The sequence below is a fragment of the Rattus rattus genome, chromosome 2 (assembly GCF_011064425.1).
Source record: "Rattus rattus isolate New Zealand chromosome 2, Rrattus_CSIRO_v1, whole genome shotgun sequence".
Taxonomy (NCBI): Eukaryota; Metazoa; Chordata; class Mammalia; order Rodentia; family Muridae; genus Rattus; species Rattus rattus.
In genome coordinates this window covers 149,238,886-149,257,320 of record NC_046155.1, presented here as the reverse complement: position 1 = coordinate 149,257,320, position 18,435 = coordinate 149,238,886, and the positions used below count along the sequence as shown (strand labels likewise).

The 18,435-nt window shown below is 40.8% G+C and overlaps 1 pseudogene; it reads left to right on the top strand.

Annotated features, from left to right (window-relative positions):
• The first annotated feature begins 401 nt into the window (after nt 1–401).
• On the top strand, nt 402–16,821 carry LOC116893294 (annotated as a pseudogene).
• Nucleotides 16,822–18,435: the final 1,614 nt, after the last annotated feature.

Genomic DNA, 18,435 nt, shown 5'->3' with positions numbered 1-18,435 from the left:
TGCTTCTCGATCCTTGATGGGTACCTCTTTCTTCAGTGAAGGGACATTTTCCTCCCTTTTGTTTGTGTCTGTTCTATTTTTCTGAGATTTGACCTTTCATTCATAGTGTCCCAGATTTCCTGGACATTTGGTGGCACGATTTTTTTTTTTATTTGATCAAGGTATCCATTTCTTTTTATCATTTCCTCAGTGCCCGAGAATCTCTCTCCACTCTCTTGTATTCTGTTGGCAAGGCTAGCCTGTTCACGATTCTAATTTTTTTTTTTGTTTCTAGTTTTCCCTCAGGTTGGATTGTCTTCATTCTGTTTCTTGTTTCAGACCTGGAACTGTTTTATTAATTTCCTTCAATGCTTCGTTCATGTTTTCATCATTTCCTAAATTATTATTTCCTCTTTAAGGACATGTATCATATCCATAAAGGCTACTTCAAGTCTTTGTCTCATGCTTCAGATACGTTGAAGTACTCAGGGTCCGCTGTGGTAGGTTGTTGGGCTCTAGTGGGGACATTGTGTCTTGGCTGTTATTGATTATGTTTTTATGCTAATGTGTAGGTGTCTGAGTTTACCAAGATTGCGATTCTAGGTGCTGATATCTGGTAGTCTCTTGGTTGGGAGAGTATTTTGTTCCTTGGTTTCTTTCTTTTTTTTTTTTTTATCTTTATTAACTTGAGTATTTCTAATTTACATTTCGATTGTTATTCCCCTTCCCGGTTTCCAAGCCAATCTCCCCCTCCCCTTCTATGTGGGTTTCCCCTCCCCATCCTCCTCCCATTACCACCCTCCCCCCAACAATCACATTCACTGGGGTTCAGTCTTGGCAGGACCAAGGGCTTCCCCTTCCACTGGTGCTCTTACTAGTCTATTCATTGCTACCTATGAGGTTGGAGCCCAGGGTCAATCCATGTGTAGTCCCTGGAAGCTCTGGTTGCTTGGCATTGTAGGATATGGTGGCTATGTGTTGCCTTGGAACTTGTCTGAGATCCTGCTGGGTGTGTCCCATGGGGGTTCTAGGTCAAATGTGTTTCTGGTGTCAGGAGCTGGCATTTAGGAAGGGGCATAGGCTAGGAGGGGGAAATTTGAGGGGGTGCTTCATAGGTGGGAGGAAAGCAAATTGTACATCAAGATCTGATTAATCTCCTGGAGCTAGGGAGAGATAGAAAGGAGAGGCCACAATAGGTGGTTTGCTACAGAGCTAGGAATGAGACTGTGGGATTGGATATGGAAGAAAGGGGGAGAGTGAAGATCTCAAGTTTACCTTCCTGCTTCACTAACTTACTTGCCTCTCTAGCAGGCATGGCTCAGGTCCCCAGGGATTGCCTGCTGGTCTTAGTGCTGGGCTAACAGGATGAGTAAGTGGGAGGTTCAGAGGCAAAGATCTGTATGATTTACTGGAGATGGGAGCAGAAAGGAGTGGGAGAGGGTAGCAGGCGGTCTTCCAAAGAGATTGGTGTGAAACTGAGTGATTGGATTTATAGAAAAGAAGGGAGAAGAAAATCTCTGATGTTAGGCCACCTGCTCCCCTGTCCAGAGTGACCTGTGGGTTCCCAGGGAATGCCTGATGGATTTGGAGACTGGGATAAAGCAATGAGTGGGGAGGAAGGAGGTTTGGAGGGGAAAGATCTGTGTGATAGAGTGAAGATGGGAAACAGCAGGAAGAGAGGCAGCAGCCCTGGTCTGCTTCATAGCTAGGAATGAGTTTAGAGCAGTGAATTTGGAGGTGAGAAGGAAGAAACAAAACTCTGGTTAGCCTACCTATTTCCCAGCATAGACTTTTAAGGAGGTCAGAAAGGTCATGAGTAACACTTGCAGGTATGAGAATGTGGTATATGTAGGACAGGAAAACATTGGCTGCTTGTGCTAGTCTCATAAGCGTTTCACTTATGGGAAGAATTAAGAAGAATTAAGAGGGAGAACAATGGGACAGTGGGTGAGATGCACCATGGAAAGTGCATATGTTCTATGTAATGCAGTGTCTGAAGTGGTCACCAGAAGCCGCCTCTATCCGCAACACATACCAGAGGACAATAATTCTAGTGTAGCCGTGATTGGTTTTCAGAGGGCATCCTTAGCCTGTTGTAATGATACAATATTTAAGTTTATGCTTAAATATATAGGTCCATTTCCCTTGTGAGATGACAAGAAACATCAAAGGAACAAGAAATGATATATTTTGTTTGTTTGTTTGTCTTATCCTGAGCACAGGGAGAAAAGTGTGCAGATGTGCTCTAGTCCTCATTTATGGTAATTGGGTTTTAAATTGAATTTAGCAGTAAAAATCTGCTATTCATAGGATTGCATATACTGTAAAAGACTCGAGAAGCACATAGATTCTGAGGGTGCTTACAGCTCCATTTGATGCCTGAGAGGTGGCAGGCACAGAAGCACCCACATTAATCACAATTGCTATTCCAGAAAGCTAAATGCAGCAGTATATAAAAACATGTTAAAAGTATACAATGAACAGAAGGACAGAAGGAAGACTCAGGAAACCATGGGAACCATACTGTGGGTGGTTTTCTGAATACAGACTATCTAGATAAGTAGACTTTATTTATTATGACATTCTTAGAAATATTTATGAGAATTCTTTTTTTCACCAAGACGGGTTTTCTCTGTGTATTCCTGACTCTTTTGAAACTAGCTCTATAGATCAGGCTGGCCTCAAACTCACAGAGTTACAACTACCTTTGCCTCCCAAGTACAAACACATGTGCCAACACCATCCATGAGGATTATTTTAAAAGCAGCTGCCTATTACTGAATTTCAATGATTCCTTAACATTTTAAACACTTTTGGACATTTAAGAGTCAACTTTTTAAAAATCATATTTATTGATGTAGCAAATGTCTTAGTGCACTGATTTTATTTTTCATTTTAATGGGTTGTTTCCCAGAGAAGTCATTTTTAGAGTGCACTCCTGGGTCGATGGGTATGCAAGATTGTTTTCTGGATTCTGCGTGTCAGTGTGGCCACTTTTTATTTTGTACTGTTATTACTGGTGGGTTGAGCTGATGCTTGTCGGAGACACCTGCTGCTGCTTTTGGGTCTTTTTCCTGTTGCAATCTGGCATTTATGCAAAACCCTTAGAAATTCTGCATATGCAAAATTTTGTTTTCAGTCAAGCCAACCTGTCAATAGACTGAAGCCACAAATCAATTCATTGGACCTGTCAGTCAATCCACCAAGAAGATGGCTCATTTCATCCATAAACCTGGATTGATTTAGTGAACCATCTTGGGGAATAAAGACATATTCAATAAGTCATGTCAGGAAGTGGGTCTGAAAAAATATCAAAGAATAAAGTGAACAAAGTAGTTAAATGCTTGTTAATGGCCTCATAAGCTCCTTTCTGAAAAACAATCTTAGCAACCATGGAATGTTCAGGAAGCACCCATTTCTCCTTCTTTGTGTACAGGGAGATTGTGAACTAACTGTGGTATGCTAATGTTTTTATTTCCTTTCTTGTGTAATCTGAGAACAATTTTTCCTTTAGAATGTGCTGGTTCGGTTTTTTCCTTTAAGTGACCTTTATTTAGATAAAACTCCCATCAACTTTGCCTAGTCACGGAGGACACACACACTCTTATTCCTGACAGTTGTACACAGCCTCTGGGTTCATGCCAGACACAGAGACAAGGAAGTTCTAAGAAGCTATCTGAAGTTATGAGTGCAAGCCTATCACACCATGGGTGGAAGAGGAGAACTATTTCTTCCTGTTGTAACCTTCAGAAGGCTTTCTTTCCTCAACCATGATGCTATTTCCTAGCATTGCCATCATGACCATAGCATGTAATGACACAGGGCAACAGGAGCCAAGATTAGCTGACACAAAAGAGGGCTGAGTCTATTCCACGACCCGAATAGGATTAAGTTTCCATAATCATAGCTTTATTCTACAGAGTGCATATTCTTTTTTGACTTTCTATTTACTTACACACTGATTTGTTTTCTTTTAAATTGACACTGTTAACCATGGTCTGCATTAAGGCTTCCCTGGGTATGTGTTGATTTGGAGTCAAGGGACACTATGTTGGTATGGATGATGTCATGGATGTTCTATTGACAACTCATTGGGTAATGAAATTTGAAAGCGTTCTAATGACTACCAGAAGATGGTGTCTAATCTACTATGGATAAATTATAACATTTCAACCCATGTATACCTAACACATGGTAGGTATACATGGGTTATACATGCTTATATGCTTACATACAAGCCCAAATGCTTATATTTAAATCAATACATACATATTTGGAATGTGCCATGTATTGATGTAAATATAAGCATTTGGGCTGGGAATGTATCTCAGTGGTAGGAACATTTGCTTATCATGCATGAGGTCCTGGGTTCACTTCCAAATATTTACAAGAAGGAGAGGAAGGAAGAGAAGGAAGGAAGGAGAAAGAGAGAAAGAAGAAAGAAAGCTGCCTGTATTAAGTATTTACTTATAAAATTGGTGCTATTGTTAGGTAAAAGAAACGTCAGATAACAAGAAAAAGAAGGACATGGTTTCTTATATTATTATTCTACAGAGTCACAACCACACAAACACATCAAAATCTATAGGCACACATACCTGGAAGACTCCCTCTCCACAGTAAGAGTTCTGCTTCCCAATGTGTATAACTTTAAATCCACCACATACTGGTTTCTTCCTAGACTCTTAGTTCTAAATATGCAACATTATGCTGGGTGCGGTGATCTGTGTCCTTGGAAGTGAACCCTGGTCAGGTTCTGTGATCTGTGCCACAGTGAAGGGTAGAGACACATCTCCCAGGCTTCTTCTAAATTGGGCGCATTCTTTTAAGAAGGTGCTCAATTGTGAGTCTCCATTTTAAGGAAGAAAATTCAACTACACTTCAATAATAAACGAAATAAAGCTTTCATTGAAGAGAATGAAACTAAGTTCATCTTATGCTCAGAATTCGTTAAAGTTATGGGGTATCATTCCCTAGTCTTATGTCATCCCCAAAACATTGAACCATTTGTCATGTTAGAGGATGGACTATGTGCAAAGCCTAAATGAGACAAACTTCTAAGGAAGTGTTATTATGCAGAGACTGTGTGAAGTTATATAGCTCTGGGCTAGGACATTGGCTTTGATGCTGACCATCAGATGATTTTAGTGAGTCATTGGATGCCTCTGTCCATCAGTACACCCCTGAGTGTATTGTGAAGCGTTACAGAAAGTATAGGCATGACAAGAAGAGCACAGTTCATCCTGCTAGGAAGTTATTAAAGACCGCGTGTTGACACATAGAATATGCACTAAATTAAACAAGGCAGATTTGAAACCTGGTGTCTGAGCCGAGATACCACCAAATTAAGCTGCAGATAATGAGAGGAGATTAAGCCTCAAAGTTTCCCCCTGAGAATACTAATAGACAACGAGGATGTGGAAATGTCTATGGCCTCTATGACCTTGAATCTCTTAGACTTCATGAACAAACAGGTGTGGGAGGAGCATCTGCTTTCTCTGTGGGGTAGCAACTGGCTCAGATTTTCTTACTGCATAGTACACCGATTCAATTACAAGATTACGGTGAGTTAGTTCTAGGAGGATGTCTTCCCAGGGATCATTGAGCTGTATTTTCTTCTTTACTTCCTCTAAGCATCTAATTTCATTTCTCCCTCTTCTCCAGTTCCCTAGCAGGCTCTCAAACATCCTTTGAAATTTATCTAGCAATAGGAAGTCATTCTACAGCACTGTCTTATGACAGCATCCTAAGCCGCTGATATTATTTCTAATTATACACACAGTAAAGGGCTTAATTTCCTCCTTGAACCTCTTAGGCACAGTATGTCTAACAGGTTCGCCTTGATCATCCTATGGGGTTGATGTCACTGTACAGGAATCTTATCAAAGCAAAAAGGATTTTAGAACAAGTAGGTCCTAAAATGCCTTGAAAGAAAAGAACGTTCCTGGGTGTTAGCTTAAATATCACATTAGACACTGTAAGCTTCTGTTTGAGTTTCACCTCAGTTCTGTAACACTACTGTAGTACCCCCATTTTACTGAAGGTAAATATTCTCAAGGTCATGTAGTAAGCCAATTAGCAGGACCATTTTTTGATTCCAGTCCAAACTACAGAAATGTCTTTAGCCCTTTAAATGCTACCTCTTGAAAAGCCTAAAAATTACTTCACGGGCTCATTTCCTGGTGTGAACAAGGCTGTCCATCATTCTCACAGCGATTTTAGACGCATTTGACCTTCCTTCTAGTCATCACTCAAAGTCTATCTCAGCAATAAGACTAGAGATTATGTGCAGACGAATGCTTCTTCAGAAACAATTGGCCTTCAGCCCTTCATAATTTGATTGGATTGGGAGTGTTTAGAAGGTATTAGTCTTCCGTGGAAAGAACCAACTTTGATCTCTGACTAACTCGTATTTGAATATTGCTTATAGTTTTCTGAAGCAGATTTGGCACTCATTAAGAAAATATTTTAACATAAATATGAGCAGGACAGGAGAGGGGGAAGAGGGAGAAAGAGGGGAAAGGAGAGAGAGAGACAGAGAGACAGAGACAAAGAGAGCTATCCAGCACAGAGTCAAGACTTTTCATGTCTTTATAAAACTAGTAATAGCAGAGCTGAAGTTCAAATTCAGAGCTTTTAGACCCTACATATGTGTATTAAGATTCAATATAGACTAGTGTCCAGACATGCTTATAATTACACCACAACATTGGTATTTCGTATTTGTTCGTATAATAACATAGGCTCCAATCAGCAAGTCGTCCCCAGGTAACTGTTATGCCAGATATTGGAGAAAACATTGAGTACAGATAACTTGAGGTTATGACACAATGCCTAGCTTCTGCCCATTTCTTATGTACAGTGTAGTGTACATAAACATATGTGATTTCAAATAAGACCATAGTCCACACTATGAAAGAATGTAGGGTATCATGGCATGCATGATTTTAAACTTAACCTCATTCAGTGTTTCCAGGAAAATAGTCATAAATTAAGCACAGGTGTCAGAATCAGCCAGCATTCCTTCTAATTATCCTGGGGACTGATGTCTTAGTATAGGAACTTAATGTAGGACAGTTGCTTAGAATGCTTACCCTTAATCGGATGATGGTAACATAGCCTGTAAGCACCTTCAGAAGCAGGAAGGACTGTGTGTGTTGAATTGGGTGAGGAGGAGGCAAGAAAGGTAACAGCAGCAGATACTGCAAATCCTCAATGTGCATGAAACATTTTCATCTGCATTTAATAGGCTTTGAGAATCTCTGGAAAGGTTTTAATTTGAGTAAAATCCCTTATTTGAGTTGACTGAGCTCTCATTTCAGACTTCAGTGTACATGGGCTGCAGACATTGGGCAAGGAACCCATGCCGTGATTTTATGAGCTGAAAATTAATATGTGTGTTTCAGTAACAGAATCTGTAGCTCTCCCAGCTTCTCACACAGGGCTTAATGACTCTGGAGCCACTCATTGGCGCTATCAGCTGATAGATTTGTTAAAAAGAAACACATTTCCCTGCTATAAAATTAAATGTTGCATTGCAAAGCAATATACTAAATATCTCTTCAGTCAATTTTTGTAAACTAAATGTTATAAAATTATATTGGAGCGAGGAGACAGCTCAATCCACTGGGAATATATTTCTTTAAGATTATTTAGTTAGTTTGTGCTGATGGACAGGTTTTAGTTACTTTTTAAGGAAAATGTGTATTTTTTCTGAGCTGGAAAAGGAAGTACAATCTTTAGCTCACATGGCCCTGTGGGTTATGGCATTGAAGGTGCATGCATTTTGAGAATTATTTTTTATATTTACATAAAATCAAATATATAGTCTCTATATACTTTTACATAAATACTAACAAGATTTTGCTGTGGAGCTATGATCCTCTTTTAACACCCTCTGAAGTAGAGCATTGCTATACAGTCATAAACACTCTCTAGGCAAAAATCTAGGCTGTTCCTAACATATTCTTTACAATATGGAATCCTGGAATCCTTTCTAAAAGCAGATTCTACAATATTTTCTGAAGCCATCACGTTGACTGAGCATCTACTGTGTACCAACCATTTAGCATATTGTTCTATTTGAGTTTTATAAAGTGGCAATAACTTTTATTATTTTATAGGTGAGTCCCACTGTCTGACTATCTGAACCAGTCGAACTTGTATGTTAAAATCTAATCAACAATATAATGGTATTAAAAAGTGAGTCTGTTGGGGAGTGTGTATGAGAGAGAGAGAGAGAGAGAGAGAGAGAGAGAGAGAGAGAGAGAGAGAGAGAGAGAGAGAGACTTATCATCATTTTGTCAAATCCCAAGAGAAACAGCTTAAGGAAACAGCGTTGTGCCGCAATGACCCATTCTTCCAGCCAGGCCCCTCCTTCTGCCTATTAGTTTATTCCGTTATGATTTCATGAGTAGATTGATTTATTGATTAAGTTAAAGCTGCCATGATCCAAAACTATAAAAACCTCCCCTTTGACCACTGTGCTGGGGGTTGTGCCTTCACTAAGTGACCCTTTAGGTATTTTCCATACCCAGACCATGACAGAAAGTAATAAAGTCATAGGGCAGCATATTCATAAGTGGAATTTGTATTCTTATAGCTGATGCTCCATAAAGGTAGCATAGACCTGTGTCATGTGAGGAGACTGCAAAAAGTCGCCATCTCTGAATAAAACAAAACAAAAGGGTTGTCTTCATGAAACACGAGATCTGCCATCATTCTAGCCTTGGACTTCCAGTATCCAGAACAATGAGGGAAATTTTTCCCTTGTTTATAAACCCAGCAACATTTTTTTGCCTGAAAAAGTTAAGACTGTGTAAAGTGAGGCCAGAGATGTTAAGACCTCTGTGTATTCCATGGAATAATTAGGAGTAAGAGCTTAGAGATGAACATGGCTGGCTGCAGAGCCCCACTTGGCTTCAGTGAACACTGCATCATATGATGGGCCTTTTGGAAATGTTTCTCATATATGATATTTGTTCCCCCTTTCATTATGGATACCTTTTCCAACCTGGTATATGTGCATGTACCATCAAAGAAATTACTCTAGGAGAAACTTGCTTTGGTTATGGGAAGTAGTGATTGAAGTAAGAGAAACTACTATGAGTCATACCTTTATACTGTGTCCCAGATACCAGGTGCCATGTTTAGCTGTTTTACTTTGTTCTCAATCCTATGGGGGATGTGGAAAGGTTCCTCTCCACAGATCAGGGTTTGGAAGCATAGAGACTTCATATAAACTCACCCTGACAGGAAGGATATAGATTCTATCTGAGCAGCATGAAAGTCTTTGCTTCTAGACAGTTCCTGAAATCTCATAAAGTATACATGCGTTTGCATACCATGCAATTATCAACAGGTATAATTAAAACACCTGTTGGGCATGGACAAAACAGAAATCGTTTTATGGTTTATTAGTATGTGAATATTGCCACTGTTGAGTCCTGGAGCCTAAATATCATTATATTTGTCTCAACTCAACCCTTAGAGGACATAGAAAGCAGGACTTGCCCTTCCTCCTTCTGAGCAGCTCTCGGTGTTAACAGCATCACTCTTTGTCCTTAATTAGCTATAATTTAGCCCCTACTTAGGTCCTCCTTATCCCTGCTGACACCCTACCTCCTCTTTCTCAAAATAAAATCAAAAGATTAGTCATTGAAAGAAGAGTTTTAAAACAAAGGATAGATATAAAGTTGTCTTCCTGGTTGAAGATTTTCAGTCAGGATTCTCTCCCCCCTCCCCACCCTTAGGGCTTATATGAAAGTCTGATGGAGGAATGATAAGGAGTGTTGAGATGGTGCAACAAGAGAGCTTTCAGCCAGTATAGGAGATCAGCTCAGCTCTGAGCTCATTTGCATATGGTGCAATAATGAATGGGTATAAAAGCCAAAGCCGAGAAAGGAAACATCTTGTAGCTTATTGACACAAACTGCCTACTATGAGACAACTGTTGAGTGGGGAAGCTGAGGTAGAAACAAGAATCCTTGCTGTAGGAATTTGCCTCAGTCATTGAAAAAGTGACCAGATCAGTGAAGCTGTAACAGCCAAAGTGAACTAGCTGTTTAAGGGCATTCATAATGGCCTAGACTGATGTTAAATGAACAGCAAGTAGTGGGAATTGGAGTAGTAGCCAATTTGGCCCTGTGTTTCTGTGCAGCTATATTTAAAGTCAGGTCTATTAAGAGGCTGGGGCTGTAACAGGAACTTCTTAGATACTGCTGCATAAAGTTAGCTTAATAATTTTGTTTAAAAAGTGCTTATAAATATAGGGGATTTTCAGACATCTTGAACTATTGTTGCATGGTGGCCACATTTCTGGCAAATATTTAGAACACCGTTTCTCTGAAGAATTGGGTGTTCTAAGTTTTAAATGTAACATGCAACTTCTCCATTATATTGATTAATATTTTTCTAACTCTTTTATTTTTTGTGTGTTCTGTTTAATTAACATACAAAGTGATAGCCTTCCTTATGGTGTTTGACACATTGCTTTTTTGATGACCCTTCCCCGTGACACTCCCTTGTCCTGACATCTCTACTGTGTTCCCCTTCTTCCTCTCTGGAGCCTCCACTTGGATTTCCTGTCACTTGTATTCCATCCTGTCTTCTTCTCCTGCCCTCATGGGCCCCTCTCTGATTTTATGACTAGAGCCTCACTATACATCAGTCCATGTGTAAAAATTAGGTCTTCAGATCTACATAAGAGAGAAAACCTACTATCTGTCTTTCTGGGTCCAAGTTATTTTGCTTACTAAGGTTTCCAGTGCCAGCACTTTACTGAAAATGTTATGATTTCATTTTCTTAAAAAAAAACAATGAAAGAAATCTACTGTCTACATGCATATTTTTATCATTTTTTCTGTTGATGGACATGTAGGCCGACATCATTTTCCTGCTTTTGTTTATAGTGTAGCAGTAAACATGGATAAGCAAGCATCTCTGTGCTGGGAGGATTTCTCTTCCTTTGGGATATGCCCAGAGGCGGATAGCTGAATCATGTGGTATTTCTATTTTCAGTTGTGTGAAGACCTTCCACCCTGAATTCCATAGCGGCCGCACCAGTGTACAGTCCCTCTAGCAATGAGTGATCTACTTCCCCCATGTATTCATAAATACTTGTTGTCATGGTGATAGCCATTCTTACTAGCATAAGGTAGAATCTCAAAACAATTTTATCTTGTATTCTCCTGATGACTGAGGATGTTGAAAAGTTTTCTTCGTGTCTTTATTGGCCATTTGTATTCAGTTGAGACCTGTCTGTTCACTTCATTAGCCCATTTGCTGATTGGAAGATTTGATTTTTATTGGTGTTTAGTTTTTGTCAGGCTTTTATATATTTTAGGAATTAGCCTCTTGTGTGGTGGACATTTGCCAAATCTTGCCTTCCATGCAGTGGGCTTCTCATTCGCTAAGCTCATAGTTACCTTTCCACTGCCAGTGATTTGTAATTTCATACAATCCCCACTGTCAGTTATTGTGGCCATTTCCTTTGCTATTAGGTTCCCTCAGAAAGGCTTTGCCTTTGCCTGCATCTTGACATTTTCCCACCAGCGGTTCGGGATCTCAGCTTTCATAACCCTCTAAGTATTGCACAGCTTTATTTTTAACTTGCTTTTGAGAATTCTATCCATGAGTTTATCATCTCTACTCCAACCTCTCCCCTCTCCAGCCCCTCCTCTTTTCTCCCACCCTCCTCAAATTCATAGCCTCTCCTATTATAATTTCTGTGCAGGTCCTGTTGAAGAAACAGTACAGTCGAGATGTCATGGGTGCTGTTTTCCCATCATACCCTGAAGATACTGTCTTTAGCCAAATACTGGTCATGTGGCTTTTACAATTGTTCCACTCCTTCTCCCTGTGGCTTAGGTAAGGGAGTGTGTCCTGGATGTACCCCCTGTGGCTAGACACCTCATGGTCATTGTTCTCTGAAATTTGACTAGCTGTATATCTTTGTAGAAGCCTCTACTTGCTGGGGTGAGTGGGGGAAGGCTTTTTTGATGAGGGATGACAGCTACACTATTGGGAGGTATAAGGTAAGTATTGAGACTTCCCCCTTAAAACCTCCTTTTAAAAATCCATTAGAAAGTATGTTGGTTTAGGGCCTTAAATCCAATCAGATATTGGCTTTCTCCCACAAACTTTGCATGTATATAAAGATAGAGAGAGAGGAGGAATATGTTTGGTGGATGTAAGTCAGGTGTGGTGGAATGGGATGCCTCCAAGGGCCCATGCTGAGGCATCCCTGAGGGACCAGCTACAAGATGGGATTGTATAGAATAGAGTATATTCAGAGCATGGGGAGGGGAGTTGAAAGGATAGTAGAGACAGAGAAAGGCAGAAGGATAGAGTAGAGAAGTAGAAGCTGGCCATGAGCATATGGAGGGGAGGGGAGAGAATGTAGGGGGGTAAGGGAAGAGAGGACAGAGGGAGAGCAAGAGAGATAGGGGGCAAGCAGCCCCTTTTATAATGAGACAGACATACCTGGCTCTTGCCAGGTAACTATGGGGTGGAGCTTAGACACAAATGCTAACAACTGTTCCACCAGCATATTGTATAGGCAAGTCACCAGTGTAGATCAAGGGTTTGTATCTGGATTGGTGTTTATTTTCTCCTTCGGTAGCATGTAGAGAACCTTCCAGTACCATGAACACTAGTGACTAGGATGAAAGTTCTAGGTAGGAACCAGCTCAACTTCTCCATGTCCAATGAGTTGTATAGGTTTTGTCTTCAGCAGCAGGACATTTTACCAGCAGTTTGTGGAAAGCAACCGATGGCCTTCACAGTAGCTTATGTCATTTGGTTCCCATGGGGCCCCTTTGGCTAACAACTTTATTAGATGTAAGCAGTTTCTGGAACTAGAGGCTCCATTTAAGGGCCACTTCATATGATGGAACCCATGCCTGAAACTACCCGTGTAGCGATAAAATTACTCCAAACAACGTTATGCTATATTTGTAGATCAGAGCCTTGGTCAGCCAACACTAGAAACCTCCTCTGGCAGTAGATGGAGACAAATACAGAGACCAACAGCTGGACAATGTTCAGAGAATGAGCGACTTTAGAACATCCAGTCCTAAATAGGATGTCTGCATCAAATACCTCTTCTTAAGGCTCAGAGAATCCCGTGGAAGAGGAGGCAGAGCCCAAAGGGATGAAAGACACTAAAGAAACAGGTTTTCTCAACTCAGTATGACTGCGACACATAAAAACTCACAAGGGCTCTGGGAGCATGCACAGGTCTGGCCCAGATGGGGTCTCAGCATGGAGAATGGAAGTAGATATAATCCCCAATCCCTAGGCCAGAGCCATCCTCAATGTGATAACTGCTCACAACAGAAAAAATTCATTTTCAATTGTATACCATTGGAGTCTCACTGGGTATACAATTCATCTTGGAAGGGGCATCTTCAACAGTAGTTGGTCAACACAAAATGAGTTAATGGCATTTTTGGAGATTCTTTGTCTCATATTTTCATAATGCTTTATTGGACCCTTTTTAATCTTTTAAATTTAACCTTATGGGTCTTTTGGTATATAGTATGGTTCCTAGTTTTGTGTTCTGGGGAGATTTCTCCTTGTGTGGACATGAGTGTCTGTGCATCTGTATATGCTTCTTGTGCATTTTCATTGACTCTTTTTACTTAATGTGTTTCTTTGTTTTGCCCTACTCTGGTTTGTTTGGGTTTATTTTATCCAATTTTATTGTTATTTTTTAGATGCCTGTTTGTTTTCTTATGAGAGAGGAGGGAGGGAGGGAGGGAGGGAGGAAGAGAAAGAGTGTGTGTTTGAATGGGAGAGTTGGTAGGAAGGATCTAGGAAGAGTTGGGAGAGTGGAACCCTTAATCAGAACATATGGTTTGAAAACAAATCTATTTTTGATAAAAGAAAAAAAGAATAGAATTGTGGAGACGTGATAATTAGCAAAAAGGATTGTATGAACTGCATGTACAATTATGAAAAAAATTAATGTGAAGATTAATAGCAAAAAGAACTTTGATGTAAAAAAAATTAAAATAGACCTTGCAGTATGTTCCAGTAGTCACAACATTTCAAGTCCTTTAAAAGCCATAAAATTAATGTCAGATGTTGTATTACATATTGATACAAGTAAGATATTTTTAAAAAGGAAATTGTATTAGTTTAGGAAAATAACAAAACTAAGTTCTTCCTGGTCTAGGGCTGCTCTCTCCACAAGCAGTTGGCTAAGTTTACAGTGCAATATACAAGTTCTGTCCTATTGAGTGAGTCTTAAATCCAATTAGACAACCGAAGGCTACCCCCAGATATGAGTCACTATTGCACCATCAGACTTCTTGCTGGATTGGTCATTGTTGTGGTGTTAAGTGTTATAGCTCTGTAAGTTTGGCAGCTTGTACAGTACGTTCTGATATTCTGACAGCTAGTCCTCAGAGAGCAGGCTTCCAGGTCAGTTCCAGTTTGAATCCTCCAAGTCATATGTCAAAATTGTATAGACCCTTCAAGTTCTGGGAGGCAGCCCCTGGTAAAGGCAGTAACCTATATGGTTTGGGGACTCTTTTGGACCCTGATCAACAACTTGAAGGGAGGTTTCCCATGCCTGGCACTGAGACTCTTGAGTTACTTAGAGGAATGATTTTAGCGCTTGCACTTGTCTTCCCACCTGCCTGTATCTCTCTCCCTCCCTCCGTCCCTCCCTCCCTCCTTCCCTCACACCTTCCTTCCCTCCCTACCTCTCTGCCTCTTTCTCTTCCTTCTTTTATAGTAGAATAGTGTTTTTAAAGTAGTTTGCCAAGGTACAAATAGGGCACTTCACTCGTTACCTGGATTTGTCAAGTCTTCTTGTCATTTTATAGAGTCCAGTATTCCTCAGAATATATTGCAAATAGCTTTTGCAAAGTTTGTCATGAGCTTCTTAGCTTTTAGTGATGTCCTCTAACATACTAGTTTCCTCATGCCTTCCTTAGATCTAATCTTCTATGTTCCAGCAGCTAAATCTCCAGGTTTTAATCTGCCGATGCCCAGGGGACTTCTTTTAGAAATTTTCTGAGATGAAAAATGTCAATTTATGACTTTTCCTTGACATCGTGTCATCTTAGATTTCTTCTTCAAACACTTGGGAAAGGCCTGTTTTTTTTTGTTTTTTTTTTTTGTTTTTTTTACCCATTTATTTAGTAAAGGGCAGCTATGATCAAAGTTTGACATGAGTGTGTATCATAAGGTCATGGGTAAGCTCATTTTGTAAAATTAATATTTTTATTACACTAATATATAGGTATAGATTTTTCAAAGCCTACTTTTAATAAGGGTTATTAAATGCTTTATCCTCCCTTCTAACCCACCACCTACTGGAAGTAGTGGAAAGGAAAGGAAGATGTGGACCTGTTTAGAAATAGTCCTTTGGAGCGATTCCAATGTTTGTTGTCAGGAAAGCAGCAGTTCAGTTCACAGGAATCAGCAGTGGTAGTTCAATCCACTGGCAAACACCATTCACGAATAAGCAACACCAGTTCAATCCAGAAGAAACCATGAGGATCTGTTAATAGGCCCAAGTCCACTAAAGTAGCTGCCAGAATGTCGAGAGTAGATCTTTGATGAGTTTCTTTCTACAAAGTTACAAGAAGTGATGCGCACGAGGAAGGCAAGGCAAGCCAATGTCACAGAGTCGTCTGCAAAGATTAGCAAAGCAATGCAAGGTCAACCAGTGTGTTGGCTTCACTCACTGTCTGGTGCACTATACTTTTGCCAAACATCACATGTCGTCTCAAGCATGTGCTCCAGCAAAACATCCCATGCTCTTTTGACCAGGCAGCTTCTAGAAAAGCACCATGTGTCTGTTCTCAGGCAAACACCTTCTCATGTGAATGCTTCCGCAAAACATCCTCTCCCAAGACAGTTTTCAGAAAAACATCACACGACACAACTCAGTCTCCAAAGAAAATAGAAATTTTCATTTCACTAATAATTATTCAACATCACTCCTCCATATTGCCTAAGTTAAATGTGAATAGGGAAAGATTCATGAAGTCCGTCTCACTCTAAACAAAGGCAACTAAGAAATGCGAAGTGCGAGAGACATAGCTTTCCTGAAAGAAGAGCTCACCACTAGGTTACCCAGAACCAAATGGTCAGCCTGAAAACGTATGCAAGTAGCATTCCACAGACTAAGCAGATTATATTTAGAAATATACATGCGTACACATATACATATATGAATGCAATAACAGTTAATGACAAAAGATGTCGTGATTTTGAGAGAACAAAAAAAGGCATAGAAGAAGGTTTCCAGGGAGAAAAGAAAGGGGGAAATGACACATTTATAATCTCACAAAATAACATCTATTTCACCTGACTCTCTGGATGCTGCCATGTTAGTTCCCCTGCACTGAGTGGCTGCTGTGGTCCTCACTGCTTACTCAGCTCCTCCTTGATCCCACCACTGCCAAGGCTCAGGGAAGCCTCAGTGCAGTTGCCAGGCCATCCAGCTGCACAGCCCACCCTCCTACACACCCACCACCCTCAGTGGCAGCCCCTGTACCTGCCGCTTCAGGCCATCTCAGTCTTATTCCTAAGATAGCCTTCACTGCCACTGCAGGTGTAATCGTGGGCTCAGGAGTAGGACTTGTCATCTGCAGTGCCCTGACCAGTGCCTTCAGTGGAGAAAGCTCAGAGCCTGCCCAGCCTGCAGTCCAGCAGGCCCTCTGCCTTTCCCGACTCTCACCCCATGCAAATGGGGCCTTGCTCCTATGAGATTAAGCAGTTTCTGGACTGCTCCACTATTCAGAGGGACCTAACCCTATGTGAGGGCTTCAAGAGGCCCTCAAACAGTGCAAATACAGTCACTGTCTTAGCTCTCTGCATTGAAGAGGCCAGGGCCTTATTCAAACCCTAACCCCTCACCACAGCTTGATGGAGATAAGATGGTCCTTGATACTGGGAGTAAGGAGAGTAATTCTCACCCCCAAAAATGTTCAACTAAAGAGTTTACTTTAGACCACAATACACAAATAATCTCACAAAATGAAAGAAACACTTTAAAAGTCTGTTCAGTTCAACAGCATTTGAAAATCCTAGACATGAAAAGGAAAGACGACATCACAGCCCCACTGCTTAAGTGATGGTATTTTACCTTTCAGCCCCTTTTCTGTTCAGCATCATTGGGTAATATAGGTCTGGACACAGCAGTGCCATGTTTTCCTGCTGCCTTGAATCTGTGAGGAGTCTCAGTATGGCCCCATGCTCACTTCCCCCGCTTCTGCTTGTACCTGAAGCTACCACTTTAATCCCAGGAATCACATGTGATCCAGGAACACTGAAGAGCTCTGCCTATGCAACCATGGTGATATACAAGATGAAGAGAGTTCAAGGGTACTGATGTGGACATTTCTGCTGGATTATACTCCCAGGAAATGAGTAGCAGTTGGTCCTACTGATACAAGGAAAGTTACACGTCTCTGTGGTCCTGTCACTCAGGGGTCTGGTCATGAATCAGGAGCTGCAGGCCTTAGTTACATTAGCCAGGATAAGAACATATATGATCTTGACATTGTGCTCAATTAGTGTATCAGTGAATGAAATTTTGTTGGGACAGAAGACTGTATCACTCATTTCTATCTATGGCCTACTGCCTATGGCTGCTGTTGTGCCCAATGGCAGAGATGAACCACTATTTTAAAGACTGCATGATCTACAGAGCCTTAACTGATTGGCTATCTGTCTCTCTGCAAACGTTGACTGAAACTGTATCAAAAGCTATGTTCTTTGTATCTAATTCTTTAAAGATCTCTCAGGATTTCCATCTTATTCACTGTTGCTTGTTCAAGGGTTTTCTGCATGCATCTAACATGTTTTGGTCAAGTCCTCCCTCCTCTCACTTTCCAGCACTTCTCCATTGTCCCCCACTGTAGCTTCTTACCAATTTCTTCTGTTCTCCTTTTAAACACACGAGTCCATGCAGTCCTGTCTGTGTGGGCGTGGGTTCAGGACCATCCACTGAAGCACTGATGGCTTCTCCCCGGCTGCAGACTTAAAGAAAACTGACTTTACCTTCTCTAGCATCCTTCATTTGCCGATGTGCTGGCAAGGGGCAGGACTTCCTGTCACCCTTCCCCACTCATGCCGGGGTTTAAGTTGTCTTTATCCTGTGAGTGCAGTCACAGACACTGTGAGTTCACGTGCGTGACACCACTGTCATGCTCACAAAGCACTGTTGTGTCTCAGTCACCCATTACTACTCTGAGCAGTCACAGCATTTTTTTGGAAGCATTTTTTAAACATCAGTGTGTCAGGAACTTCCTCATTTTTAGTAATGTCCTCAGCTGTCTCTTCTCTCCCTCATTCCAGCCTCAACTCTAATCGGTGTTCCAGTGGTTAAATCTGAGTTTTAAATCTGTTGATGCCCAGGGGGATTCTTTAAGAAAGTTTCTGAGTGAAGAAAAAAAAAAAAGTCAAGTTATAACTTTTGCTTGTCACTATGCC